Here is a 14,147-nt window from a genome sequence, read left to right as displayed (position 1 = left end):
AAAGACATTACAACTGATGCCACAGAAATAAAAAGAATCATAAAATACTATTATAAAATATTATATAACTATAAATTGGAAAACTTAAAAAAATGGAGAAAATTCCTAGACTCATACAACCTTCTAAGATTGAATAATGAAGAAATAGAAAATCTGAACAGAACAATAATGAGTGAGAAAATTGAATCAGTAATAAAACATTTTCCATCAAAGAAAAGCTCAGGACCTGATGACTTCACTGCTAAATTCTCCCAAACTCTTAAAGAAGCACTAACATCAAATGTCCTCAAATTATTCAATAAAATTGCAGAAGAGGAAATACTTCCAAACTCACTCTATGAGGCCATCATTATGCTGATACCAAAACCAGATAAAAATACAACAACAACATAAAGGAAAACTACAGGCCAGTGTTCCTGATGAATACAGATGCAAGCATCATCAAGAAAATACTATCAAACCAAATTCAATAGCACACTAAACATATTATTCATTGTGATCAAGTAAGATTTATCTCAGGGATGCAAGGAAGGTTCAACATATACAAATTACCAAATATAATACATCACATTAAAAGAATGAAGGAAAAAACTATATGATCATTTCAATAGATACAAAAAAATAATTTGACAAAATTCAACAAATTTGGTGTAGAAAGTATGTACCTCAACACAATAAAGGCCATATGTGACAAACCTACATCTAGCATCATACCAAAAGTAGAAAAATTAAAACTTTTCCCCCTAAGATCTGGACCAAGGTAGGATGTTCATTTTTATAACATCTATTCAACATAGTACTAGAAGTCCTAGCCAGAGCAATTAGACAAGAAAAAGAATAATAAAAAATATTCAAATTAAAAAAGAGGATGTCAAACAGTCCCTATTTGCAGATGATAGATTAATAATAATATATAGAAAGCTCTAAAGACTCCACCAAAAAACTATTGAAACTAATAAATAAATTCAGAAAGTTGCAGGATAAAAAAATCAGCATTTGTATATGCTAATAGTGAACTATTTGAAAAATAAACTTTTAAAAAATCACATTTACACTATATATATAGTGTAAATAGTTTTACACTATAGTGTAAAACTATTAAAACAAATAGTTTTACACAATATATATAATAACTATAATAATATATATAATAACTATAAAACAAATAGTTTTACACTATATATATATATATATATATATATATATATAAAATAAGATACCAAGGAGTAAATTTAACCCAGGAGGGGAAATATTTCTACACTGAAAACTATAAAACATTGATGAAAGAAACTGAAAAGCACATACAAAAATGGAAGGATAGCCCATGTTTGTGGGCTGGGACAATTAATATTGCTAAAATGTCCATAATACACAAAGCTATCTACAAATTCAATGTAATCCCTATCAGAATACTAATGACATTCTTCACAAAAATAGGGGGAAAAATCCTAAAATTTGTATGGATCCACAAAAGCCCACAAACCTCCAAAAGAATCCTGAGCAAAAAGAATGAAGTTGGAGTCATTATACTATCTAGCGCCAAAATACACTATAAAGCTATAGTAAGCAAAACAGCATACATGGTATCTGCATAAAAGCAGGAAAACAGACCAATGGAACACAATAGAGATCCAGAAATTAATCCACAAATTTACAGCTAATATAGTTTGGATGCTTCTCCCCTCCTAATATCACATTGAAATTTGACCTCCAGTATTGAATATGGGGCCTCATGGAAGGTGTTTGGGTCATGGGGACGGATCCCTCATGAATGTCTTGTGCCCTCCTGCAGTAATGAGAGAATTATTGCTTAATTAGTTCACACGAGTGTTGGTTATTTAAAAAGACCCAGAAACCCCCTCTTCTTTCTCTTGTACCCTCTCTCACCACGTGACATGCCTGCTTCCCCTTTGCCTACTTTCACTGGAAGCTCTATTGAAGCCCTCACCAGAATCAGATGCTGATGCCATGCTTCTCATATAGACTGCAGAACCATGAGCCAAATATACTTCTTTTCTTTATAAATTAGCCAATCTCAGGTATTCCTTTACAGCAGCACAAAACAGACTGACACAACAGCCAACTGATTTTCAACAAAGGTGTCAGAACACATATTGGGGAAAAGATAGTTCTTTTCAATAAATGGTGCTTGAAAATTGGATTCCCAACATACCAAAGAATAAAACTAGACCCCTATCTTTCACCATATACAAAAATAAACTCAAAATGGATTGAAGAGGTCAGGAATGGTGGCTCACACCTGTATTCCTAGCACTTTGAGAGGCCAAGGTGGGCGGATTGCTTCAGGCTAGGAGTTCAAGACCAGAATGAATAACATAGTGAGACCCTGTCTCTACAAAAAACAGAAAAATTAGCAGACTGTGGAGACGCATGCCTGTAGTCCCAGCTACTCAAGAGGCTGAGGCAGGAGAAGAACTTGTGCCCAGGAGTTTGAGGTTGCAGTGAGCTATGATGATGCCACCACACTCCAGCATGGTCAACAGAGTGAGACCCTGTTTCAAAAAAAAAAAAAAAAAAGCATTAAAGACTTATGTTTAAGACTTAAAATTATGTGACTACTAGAAGAAAACATAGGAGAAACACTTTATGATACTGGACTGGGCAAGAATATTTTTACTATGACTCCAAAGCACTGGCAACAAAAGCAAAAATAGACAAATGGGATTATATCAAACTAAAAAAGCTTCTGCACAGTAAAGGAAACAATTAACAGAATGAAGAAACAATCCTGAGTATGGGAGAAAATGTTTGCAAACTATACACTCACAAAAGATTAACATCCAAAATATACTGGGAACTCAACCAACTCAATAACAAAAAAACAAATAATCTGACTTGAAAATGGGCAAGAGAACTTAACAGACATTTCTCAAAAGATGACATACACACAACAAATGAGTATAGGGAAAGAATGTTCAATATCATAATCATTATGGAAATGCAAATCAAAATGACAATGAAATATAACCTTACTCTAGTTAGAATGGGTATTATCAAAAGAAAAAAGATAATAAGTGTTGGTGAGGATGTAGAGAAAGAGAACTTTTGCACACTGTTGGTGGGAATGTAAATTAGTATAGTTATTAGAGAAAACAGTATGGAAGTTCCTAAAAAATTTAAATAATAATTACTATATGATCCAGCAATCCCACTACCAGTTATAGGTCCAAAGGAAATGAAATCAGAATGTCAATGAGATATCTGCACTCCCCTGTTCATTGCAGCACCATTCACAATAGCCAAGATATAAAATTGATCTAAGTGTCCATCAATGGATGAAGAGATAAAGAAAATGTGGTATATATACAAAATAGAATACTATTCAATTATTTTTTTAAATGAGATTTTGTCATTTGTGACAATGTGGATCAACCTGGAAGACATTATATTAAGTGAAATAAGCCAAGCACAGGAAAAAAAAAATGCCACATAATCTCACTCATATGTGGAATTTTAAAAGTTGATATCATAGAAGTAGAGAATAGAACAGTGGTTTCCAAAGAATGAGGAGAAGAGAGGGGAGGAGGAAGAGATTGGTCAACAGATACAAAGTTACAATTACATATGAGGAAGAAGTTCTGGTTTCCTATTACACAATGGGGAGATTTTAGTTAATAATAATGTATTGAATATTTCAAAATAGCTAGTAGAAAGAATTTTGTATACTTTTACTACAAAAAATGATAAATGTTTGAGGAAATGGATATTCTAATTACCCTATTTGGATCATTACACAACATGAACATGTATTAAAACATTATATTGCATTCTGTGAATATGTACAATTTTATGTACAAATTTATTTATTTCTTCATTTTATTATTATTTTTGAGATAATTGCCCAAGCTGGAGTGCAGTGGTGTGATCATAGCTTACTGTAGCCTCAAACTCCTGGGCTCAAGTGATTTTTCTGCCTCAGGATCCCAAGTAGCTGATACTACAGAGATGTGCCACCATGCCCAGCTATTTTTAAAAATATTTTGTAGAGATGAGGTCTTGCTATGTTGCTCAGGCTAGTCTTGAACTTGTGGCCTCAAGCGAAAATCCCATCTTGGCCTCCGAAATGCTGGAATTACAATTATGAGCTATTTTGCCTGGCCTATTATAACCCAGTTTAAATTTTTAAAAAGACTAAAGGAGATACGCAGAAATATTTAATCACAAAAGGTAAGGAAGCACAGAGAAGATAAAAGTACTAGATGTAAAAACGCTGTAAAACCCCAAAGACCAATATCTGTCCAGGTAAATGTCTGCATTTTCCCCAGGAATGTATTCATCATTTTCATATGGGTTTCCATGACAGAAATAATTAGGATTCAGAATTCTTATTGTAATATGGTAGCTACTAAATTTTTTTTAAAAAAGCTATATTATACACATTCATCATGTTATCTTTTAGTTTTAGTGTGTGATTTAAAAAAAAAAAAAACTTTCTCCATTCCTACATTCCAGATTACCATGTACTGATGAACTTTTGTTCATATAAAGATGTTTGAGAAAGAATGTAAGTTTTGGAATTAGAGAGATCTAGGTTTGAATTTAGCTCTGCGACCTATTGGCTGTTTAACCTCAAGCAAGTTAGTCAGCCACTTGACAAATGGCCTTCTTAAAATTTACAATGTGGGGTAAATAACTCTTATATCTCTGAATAGTTGTTGACTACATCTATGGTTTCAATATTTGTTCCCTTTAAAACTCATGTTGAAATTTATTGCCAGTGTGGCAGTATTGACAGTTTGGGCATTTAAGAAGCAGAGCTCTCAGGAATTAATTGATCCATTCATGAGTTAATGGGTGAAGGGATTAATGGTTTATCATGGGAGTGAGACTGGGGGCTTTATAATAAGAAGAGAGACCTGAGGGAGCATGCTCAGCCCTTAGTCACATGACACATTGCACAGCCTTGCTACTCTGTAGCGAGCACTCTCTATCTATCAGGCTCTCACCAGATGCAGCCCCTTGACCTTAGTAAACTCCACACCCTCCATAACTCTAAGAAATAGAATTCTTTTCTTTATAAATTATCCAGTTTCAGGTATTCTGTTTTAAGCAACAGATAATAAACTAATACAACCATTAAATGAGATTATCTATATAATGTCCCTGACAAGTTTCTAGGCAAGTATTCGATAAATAGTGGGTCTCTCCTCTGCTCTGCTCTGATGGGATTGGGACTCCATATCTTAAATAGGTAAAGGAAACATATGTCAGGCAGTAAAAAAGAAACTTTCAAAGGAAAAAAAAAAACTTCCTAGATATTTATACAATGAAAACAAACCTAAGAAAACTACCCTATGTCTACAGATTTAAATTATTTCACATTCAACAGTTCAATCATTGAATATCTATTCAACACAAAAGGCATCACATTGCTGGGCAATATATGTAGTAAAGTAAAATGTATGTGTTTCCTCACCTGCCTAATGAAGGACAGACATATGTAACTAAATACTGAGTGTTAGTCAAGTTCTGAGAAAAACCCATGAGACTTGAAAGTAGAACAAATGAGAAGTTTCACAGTAGTTCTAGAAAAACTAAGGAAATAACCATGAAAGCTCCTGATCAGCAGTACATTTAAATATTTTATGCATTACTAAATGTATGCAGTACTGCAGTGATTTTTGCCTTCCATGAATTAATATTTCCTCTCAAAAATGTGTTTTCTCTCAGTGGTCACATTTTATCCTAAGAAATTCATAAGTACCAGGATTCTTCAGTACAAAATAAGCAATATTTATATTCCTGCAAGTTTGACTTCAGTTTTCCCAAATCAAATTGAAAGTCTGATCTCTCCTTTTCTAATAAATACAAATCAAATTTAGTCATCCTCTTATCCTTGCTCTACCACCTGAGACCCACCAGTTTTCAGAGTTCCTTTTTTTTTTTTAATTTTCATTAAAACAAATCTCTGTAATATGGCAACCACAGTAGTTCTATAAAATTAATTTAAGATTTTTCCTGATTTATTTTGTTAGAAGAGATTTCAATATTATGATTTATCCCAAGGTACCAGCAAGAGGTTTTTTTTTTTTTTCTAATCATTTAAAGATTTTTTTTTTAAAAGCTCAAAAAGATGTATCTCATAATATTTGTAAAAACTTCCAGACAGAGCATAGAACTCTCCAGTGTACAAAGTTGGACTACAGGACAGTAATTCCTCTAGTTCACTTACCATAAGCTTGCCCTGGTTCCCAAGAGTTGTGGAGTCCAGTGATTAGTTCAGAGTCTGTGTGACCTATTGCAGAAATATTATCGATGTTGATGAATCAAGTTGTTAAGTGTAAGTGATAGCACATTCTAGGATAGGCCATGTAAAACTTATTTCACTAAGGCCATGAAAAACTAATTCTAATGGAAAATCAAAAGGATATTTTTAGTCATTCATATGTTCAACAAATCTTTATTGAACATTACAATATACCAGGCCCTGTTTTACTTGCTAAGGAAACAACAATGAGCAAAGTAGACAAAAGTCATCATCCTCTAGGAGATTACATTCCGATGGGAAGAGACATTTATAAACCAGGGGAAACTTACTCTGTAGACACAGTGGGCACAGACCCTAAGGCCCATAATACCCTTAGGGCTCACAAAAATGTTTTAATTTTACTGTCTTTTAAAATCAGAATAAAAAAACGTAAAATAATACTATGATAATATATCCATCCTGGATTATGTTTGTCTTCATTACCAATGCAGCCACTAAATATAATTTTAAACGTTTTTTTTACAGCAAAAGGGCCCATGAAAGTCATATTGTGGGCCTGTAAAAAGCACAGTGAATGAGTAGATTATGTTTATATTAGAAGATAGGAAGTTCTGTGGAGGGAAATAAGGAAGTGTGATAGACTGTGTGGTAAGGTTGTTTGTAATTTTAAATAGCATGTAAGAGAAAGCATCACTGACAAGCAATCTTTGTGCAATGGGTAGAAGGAGCTTATTATACAAAGAGCCATGCAGATCTCTGTGTGAAGAGCATGCTAGAAGCAGACGCAAAGCCCTGAGATAGGGAGGTATCTGGCTTGTAGAAGGAGCAACAAGGAGTCCGTTTTGGCAAAGTGATCTCTGGGAAGAAGAGCTAAAGCTGTGGTCACAGAGGTGAATGGGGTCAGACTGTGTAGTGGTGGGTAGGTCACTTCTGCTTTATTCTTAGTGAGATAGGGAGCAATTGGAGAATTTGGGGCAGAGCCACTGTTATGGGTTGAACTGTGTTCCCCAAAGCATTATGTTGATGCCCTAACTCCTGATAACTGTGAATGTGACTTACTTGGAAATAGGGTCTTTGCAGATGTAATCAGGTTAATATGAGGTCATTAGGATAGGCCTAATTTCAAATGACTAGTGTTCTTATAAGAAAAGGAAAACTCCATGTAAAGACAGACACATATGGAGACTACCATGTGATGACAGAGACAGAGATTAGAGTGATGCAGCTGCAAGCCAAGGAATACCAAGGATTGATGGCTACCACCAATGAAGGATTCTCTCCAAAGTCTTGGAGGGAGCATGGTCATGCAAACACCTTGGTTTTGGACTTCTAGCCTCTAGAACTGTGAGACACCAAATTTATATTGTTGTAAGCCCACCCAGTTAGTTATGGAAGCCCTAGGAAACTAATACAGTGACTTTGTTCTAATAGGATCTGTCTGGCTAAGAACTGTAGGAGTGGATTTCAAAAAGTTCATGGAAAATAGAATCAAAGGATAAAAATAAAAAAATGTAAACTTTGTTTCTCAATGTAAGCTCCATCAAATTCTAGACACTTTTGTTAGTGATGCTACCAGCCATTTAGTCCATCTCTAAAGAACTGAGGGTCCTGGGAATTTAACTATGACAATGTAGTCTTTATTACATTGTTAACTGAAGACAAAGGAGGGACCCTTTAGGGATTCTTTAAGAATAGGAAACAAAAAGAAGAGAGAAAGAGCCAAATCAGGACTGTAAGGTGGATGCCTAATAATTTCCCATTGAAACTCTCATCTCATTTGGTGAGAAGAATGAGTAGGAGCATTGTTATTGTGGAGAAAGATACTCTGGTAAAGCTTTTCCAGGTGTTTTTCTGCTAAAACTTTGGCTAACTTTCTCAAAACACTCTCATAATAAGCAGATGTTCTCATTCTGTGGCCCTCCAGAAAGTCAATCAGCAAAATTCCTTGAGCATCCCCAAAAAAACCATTGCCATGACTTTTGCTCTTGACTGGTCTGCTTTATCCTTGACTGGACTACTTCCACCTCTTGGTATCCATTGCTTTGATTGTGCTTTGTCTTCTGGATCATACTGGCAAAGCTATGTTTCAGCTCCTGTTACAATTCTTTCAAGAAATGCTTGTGATCCCACTTGTTTAAAATTTCCATGGAAAGCTCTGCTCTAGCCTGCAGCTGATTCAGGCAAAATGTTTTTGGCACCTAATGAGTGAAAAGTTTATTTAACTTTAATTTTTCAGCCAGAATTGTATAAGCAGAACCAGTTGATATGTCTATGGTGTTGGCTATTGCTTCTGCTGTTAATCACTGGTCCTCTTTAATTAGGGGATGAAAAAGATGAATTTTTTCCTTGCAAATTGATGTGGATGATCTGCTGCTGCAGGCTTCATCTTAAACATCTTTTCACCTCCTCTTAAAATGAGTTAGCTATTTGTAAACTGATCTCTTTGGGGCATTGGCCCCATAAACTTTTTGTAATGCATCAATAATTTCACCATTCTTTCACTCAAGCTTCACCATAAATGTGATGTTTGTTCTTGCTTCAATTTTAGCAGAATTCATGTTGTTCTGATAGGGGATCTTTACAAACTGATGTCTTATCTTTCTTCGTGCTGCAAACTAGATCCTGTTCAGACATGTTGTGACAAGTTAATGTGAGTTTATTTTGGAGCAATTTTTTTTTTTGAGATCTATGCATAGTTTTTCATAATATGCATTTTCCATGAACTTTTCAAAGGCCCCTCATATTTCCAAGTAGACAATAATCATTATTTTTTTTTCTACTGGTCTTAATTTTGTTATTTATAAGAAAAGAGCTGAAGCGTATGATTGAAGAAGATGCCACAAATGAGAAAATCTTCTAAAAAGGAGTACTGCAAAAATAATGTAACCAACATTCTCAGAAAAATAAAGCAATATGCCTTCTATGAGCCTTCCAAAGGTAGGCTCAAAAAGTAAAGCAATATGCCTTCCAATTTACTTCCATAAGTAAATTCAGTAGATAATCTGAAGGAGAACCTAATTTTCTAGATATCATCATAACACAGATTGCATGTTAGCATTATAACTATACATCCATATAGAAGTTTCTCCTGTATATCTAATTTGGGACTTAAGATATAGATGGAAAAGAAATAAAAAAATTCTGATGAAGGCTAGCAGTATTTATTTTATCTGATTGCACTCTTCAGGAAAATATTTCACTAAGTCATGTTTAGATATCACCCTGTAGCAGATAATGTTGCCATGAGTAGTGTCTTAGTTAGTCTGGGCTGCTATATCAAAGCAGCAAGCCTTGGGTGGCTTATAAACAGCAGAAAATTATTTCTCACAGTTCTGGAGGCTGGAAGTCTGAGATCAGCATGCCAGCATGGTTGGGTTCTAGTGAGGGTCCTCTAGAACAAGGCAGACTGCAAGCTATGTCCATATCTTCATGGTGGAAAGAGAGCTCTCTGGAGTTCCTTTTATAAGGGCATTAATCCCAATCACAATGCTCCACCTTCATGGATTTAAGTACTCCCTAAAGGTCCCTCCTCTTAATATCATTACTTCATGGGGAAGGATATTGAAGGAACACAAGCATTCAGTCCATTGCAAATAGATTCTGAGCCTCATCCACCATCAGCGACATATTAAAGTCCTTTCTATAGTATAGTCCTAAAAACCCTAGGCAAAAATTCTGATTAACCAAGCTTGCATTACTTGTCTGTGCCTAGACCATATGACTGTGGCCAAGGGACAGGGCCAAATAGCATGGGCAAGGGCACTGCCTATACACATCCACCCAACCATGTGTAGGAGCCAGTCTCAGAGAAGGAGGTGTAATTATGAGTCAGGCATTGCATCTACTATTGGTGCCTATTTTAATCTTAAAGGAATGGAGCTGCAAAGCAGAAGCCAGAAGAGTAGCAGTGATTTTTAAAAGAGCAAAAATTCTATTTTCTTCCTTTCCAGGCCATGGCAGTTATTATTGACTATCTCTGGTTGACCGTGATGTTCTCATTAGTAGAGTACATGCATATATGTATGCTTTGTCTTATAAAGATAAGAAGAGGACCTTAAAAAAGTGTTGGGTTATTGTATATTTTCATATTTCTAGCATAGAACCTAGATATTGTGATGTGGTGCTTTTAATATAACTCTGCATGAGTGCTGAATACTTCTACTAGAGCAATGTTCTATCACTAACATTTATAGTAAGTGGCTGTTAACATTCTGTGTTGAACCTAATTTGGAGTTATGAAAGATAATTCAATTGTGAGATCTAAGACAAGTATCTGGGAAAGTTACAGGAAAAAAACAAGTTATAGGAAAGAAAAAAAGAGAATGTTGTTGCTTTCACAGTCCTCCAGAATTTCCACGCATGTATACAAATGTTTGGGAAATTATGGTAAAGAGTTTTAAGGAGACTCTTCTACTGGGGAAGAAAAGAAGTCAGTAGTGGAAAAAATTTACCACTAAATAATTGGAGAAGCTGATTCTAAAAATATGTAGATTTATACCTAGATCAAGATCTATAAATAAGCTTCCAAGTCATTAAGAATGCACAAAACACAAGTCTTCTTTTGAATTGAAAAAGTGAGAGGGTGAATTGCTTGAAGCAAGGATGGAATAGAAGATACTAAATTAGCAGGGCAATACAATCTGGGTCAGATTTTACAATCTTTTAAAATGCTCCTTTGAGGAATATTCCAGGGGATAGAGTGGGTCACTGAGTACTTCTTAGGGTTAAGCTATCCCAAAGAGCAGTCATATGTGTTGTGATAGCCTATGTAATCTTCATTTGAGTCATTATTTTAGTCAACCCCAACCCCCTTAGAATTCTAACCATTTCATTCCATACTAGGAGTCTGAGTGCTGTTCTTTGCTGTCTGCTTTACAGATGTGATTTAGCCTCAACTACCTGTTTTGTCAGTGTGTTTAGGCCCCATAGCATTTAAGATAGTAATAGTCTGCAGATATTTGACTGGGTATCAAAGAGTACTGTCCCTAATGGCAAAAGTTCAGTAATCTGAAATTTTGTGCAAGCTTTCATCTAGTTGAAGTAGAAGGTCGTTTCATGTGAAGGTTACGTTGTGTAGTGTCCCCAGTAGCCATTGATTTGGTTACTGAAAAACTAAACAATATTTGCAAAGCCCAGTCCAGGATAGTGCATGATGGTAAGTCAAAGACTGAGGAAGAGCTAAATCATGAAAGAATCCTAATTTTCAGCTGGACACATGGATACCTGGAATAATCTACATTTCCCATCTGAGGATGGAATGAAAGGGGAAATGGTGTGTGCAACTTTAGGAAAATGTCCTCTGGTGCAAGTATGCTACTTTTCCCCCCTTCTTCCTTTTCTTCTTTGCTCCTGCAATGTAGGCATGATTGCTGAAACTGAAATTAGGAATAGTGACCACAGATGGCTGAGCAAGAAAACAGAAGGGATTTGTATGGATTTGGGAGGTTTTGGAGGGCCATATCTTCCCTGGACCACCTAACTCTAGACTTTCACTTGAAAAAGAAACAAACTTCCATCTTATTTAGGTCACTGTTATTTTTTGCTTCTGTTGCTTGTAGCCAAAATGAATCCTAAATGATACAGTATGTATGCACCATTTTAAAAATTATTTTTTTGTTCTGACCAACTTTTTTTCCCCACTGAATACCTACTGATTCCAGTTAGATAAGAGGACGTTTATTGAGCATAAAAAGACTACCTTGAATAAGTATATCTTACATATTCTCTCCCCTTATACAATTATGACTGAGATGCATATCATTATATAAAAATCCTTGTTCATACCTCTACTTATTTTTATAGAAGAAATATCTGTAAACAGAAACTCTGGGTTTAACAGTAGATATAGTCTATAAGGCAGCTGTTACATATTGTCAACTTTCTTTCCAGAGCAATTGTGTTAATGTATTTCACTAGAATAGGTGTATGTATATCTCATCATAGTTTAACAAAAGTTTAGTAGAACATTGTTGCTATGTCAGCTAATAACATGGCCAAAATATGAAACTTGATGGCTGTCATGATTGCATATATTTTTATGTATTGGATTTCTATAGGCAGAACATATTTTCTTACATTTATTGGCCATTTGTATCTATTCTGTGAAGAGATTGTTCATGTTCTTTTCCAAACTTTCATGCTCTTGAGGATCTCAGCAAATTTCTTATTGACTGGAAAATGGTCCTTGGGTCAGGGAATTTTTATGGCTATTCAGATATTTTAATTCTGGTTATCTCATTTGATTGGATATTCAGCCCCTTTTTTTCCCACTGTTGGGGCTCTTTTCCATTTGGTAAATATTGATTTATTTCAATTTTAATAGTGCTGAAGCCAACAGTGCCATCTTTTTCAAAAACCAGTCTAGGTCACACAGAGCTATCTTGCATAACAGCTTTGTGCTCAAACATCATCTGTATATTGTCTTGTCCCTGAGAAGAAGGGGTTAAATATAATTTAATGTAGGTGTTAAGTATAGTAGCAGAAAGAGCACAGGATTCATTTTATTTTATTTTTGTGGAAGACTCACCATAGAAAAATGCTGGCAAGAGTAATGGATTTCCTGGCAATGGAGTGAGATGCTTCACATCTTAAATCAAATATAGAAGATTATGTCCATCAGATTAAAGATGATTTGGAAGCACAAAGTTTGAGACTAAAATATAAGTAGCTACTGTATAAATTGTTACCTTGACATTTGATTAAATTGTATAAACAACCTATTCTCTTCCTTTCAGTGCTTTTATTTAACCATCAGTTATTTTTATTCACCTTTCCCCCCTTTTTGGTTCTTTCTCTCTCATTATTGTCTTTATCATTTTGTGGCCAACCTCTTTTTGGTAAACACTTTTAATTACTTATTTAACTGTCTATGCTTAGTTTGCAGTTAATATGTTTGATATTTTGATAAATATATTACTTGCATTTTGAAATGTCATTGTTCTGTATCCTACCAAACCTCTCATGTTATGGTAAGGTTGATTCTAAAAATGTGGTCTGTAGCGGCAATTTATTTATATTTCTGACACTACCACTAATGCAATTTAATATCTCTGCAGTACTTTTCATTCGATATATTTAAAAATATTAATTTATTATTTTTCTAAATATAGTCATTAAACATTTGGGCAATAAATTGAGTAGTTTCCATTTTTCCTTCTTTACAAATAAGAGCATCTTGTCATGATTGGCTAGAGTCTATTCTTTCCAAAACTATTTAAGTAACAAGCAACTCCTGATGTCAATTTATATTTTCTTTTAAGTACTCAAGGGAGTTCATGGATGTTCTGTATTAGGCAAATTCAAGTAGCTTAACTTGAGCCTGTGAACATCTGAATTCAACAATATCATTAAGTCTCCTTCCCCACTCCCCATTTTTAAAAAAGAAGTTACTATGTGGAAAGGACTGTGGATACAAAGTAATCTTTCCTTAAACAAAGAATTAAAACTCGTAATTTGCATTCAAGAAAGATCCTATAATCTGAAGAATAGGGACAAGCCAATAATTATTAAAAAGGAACAATAAAAAAAACAGAATGAAATAGGTGTTATTGCAGAGATACCATCAAAGTGTTATAGAAGTATAATGGAAAGAGGGATTTTTTTTTTTTTTTGGGAGGTTGGTGAGAAAAGGCTTCTTGGACAACTTGGCACTGGAGTTGAGCTTTAAAGAATGAATGAGATTTTGACAGTCACTTTGTGTTGGGTATGGTCTGTTAATTCTAACGAGGTTTTAGTTTCCGCAGATATGATGGGGTTGATGTTACCTTCCTAAGAGCTCCTGGAGGTCATTAGATCATTCTGAATTTATACAATCAAATACAATTTGGGGATTTAACTATGGATGAAAGGTGCTTGTTGGAAGACTATTCTAAACCTTAGTGACTTGAGTTTACTGAAATCCAAAATAACACCTTAGCCA

This window comes from Microcebus murinus, chromosome 26 (assembly GCF_040939455.1).
Source record: "Microcebus murinus isolate Inina chromosome 26, M.murinus_Inina_mat1.0, whole genome shotgun sequence".
Classification (NCBI taxonomy): domain Eukaryota; kingdom Metazoa; phylum Chordata; class Mammalia; order Primates; family Cheirogaleidae; genus Microcebus; species Microcebus murinus.
This window is presented reverse-complemented; position numbering follows the sequence as displayed.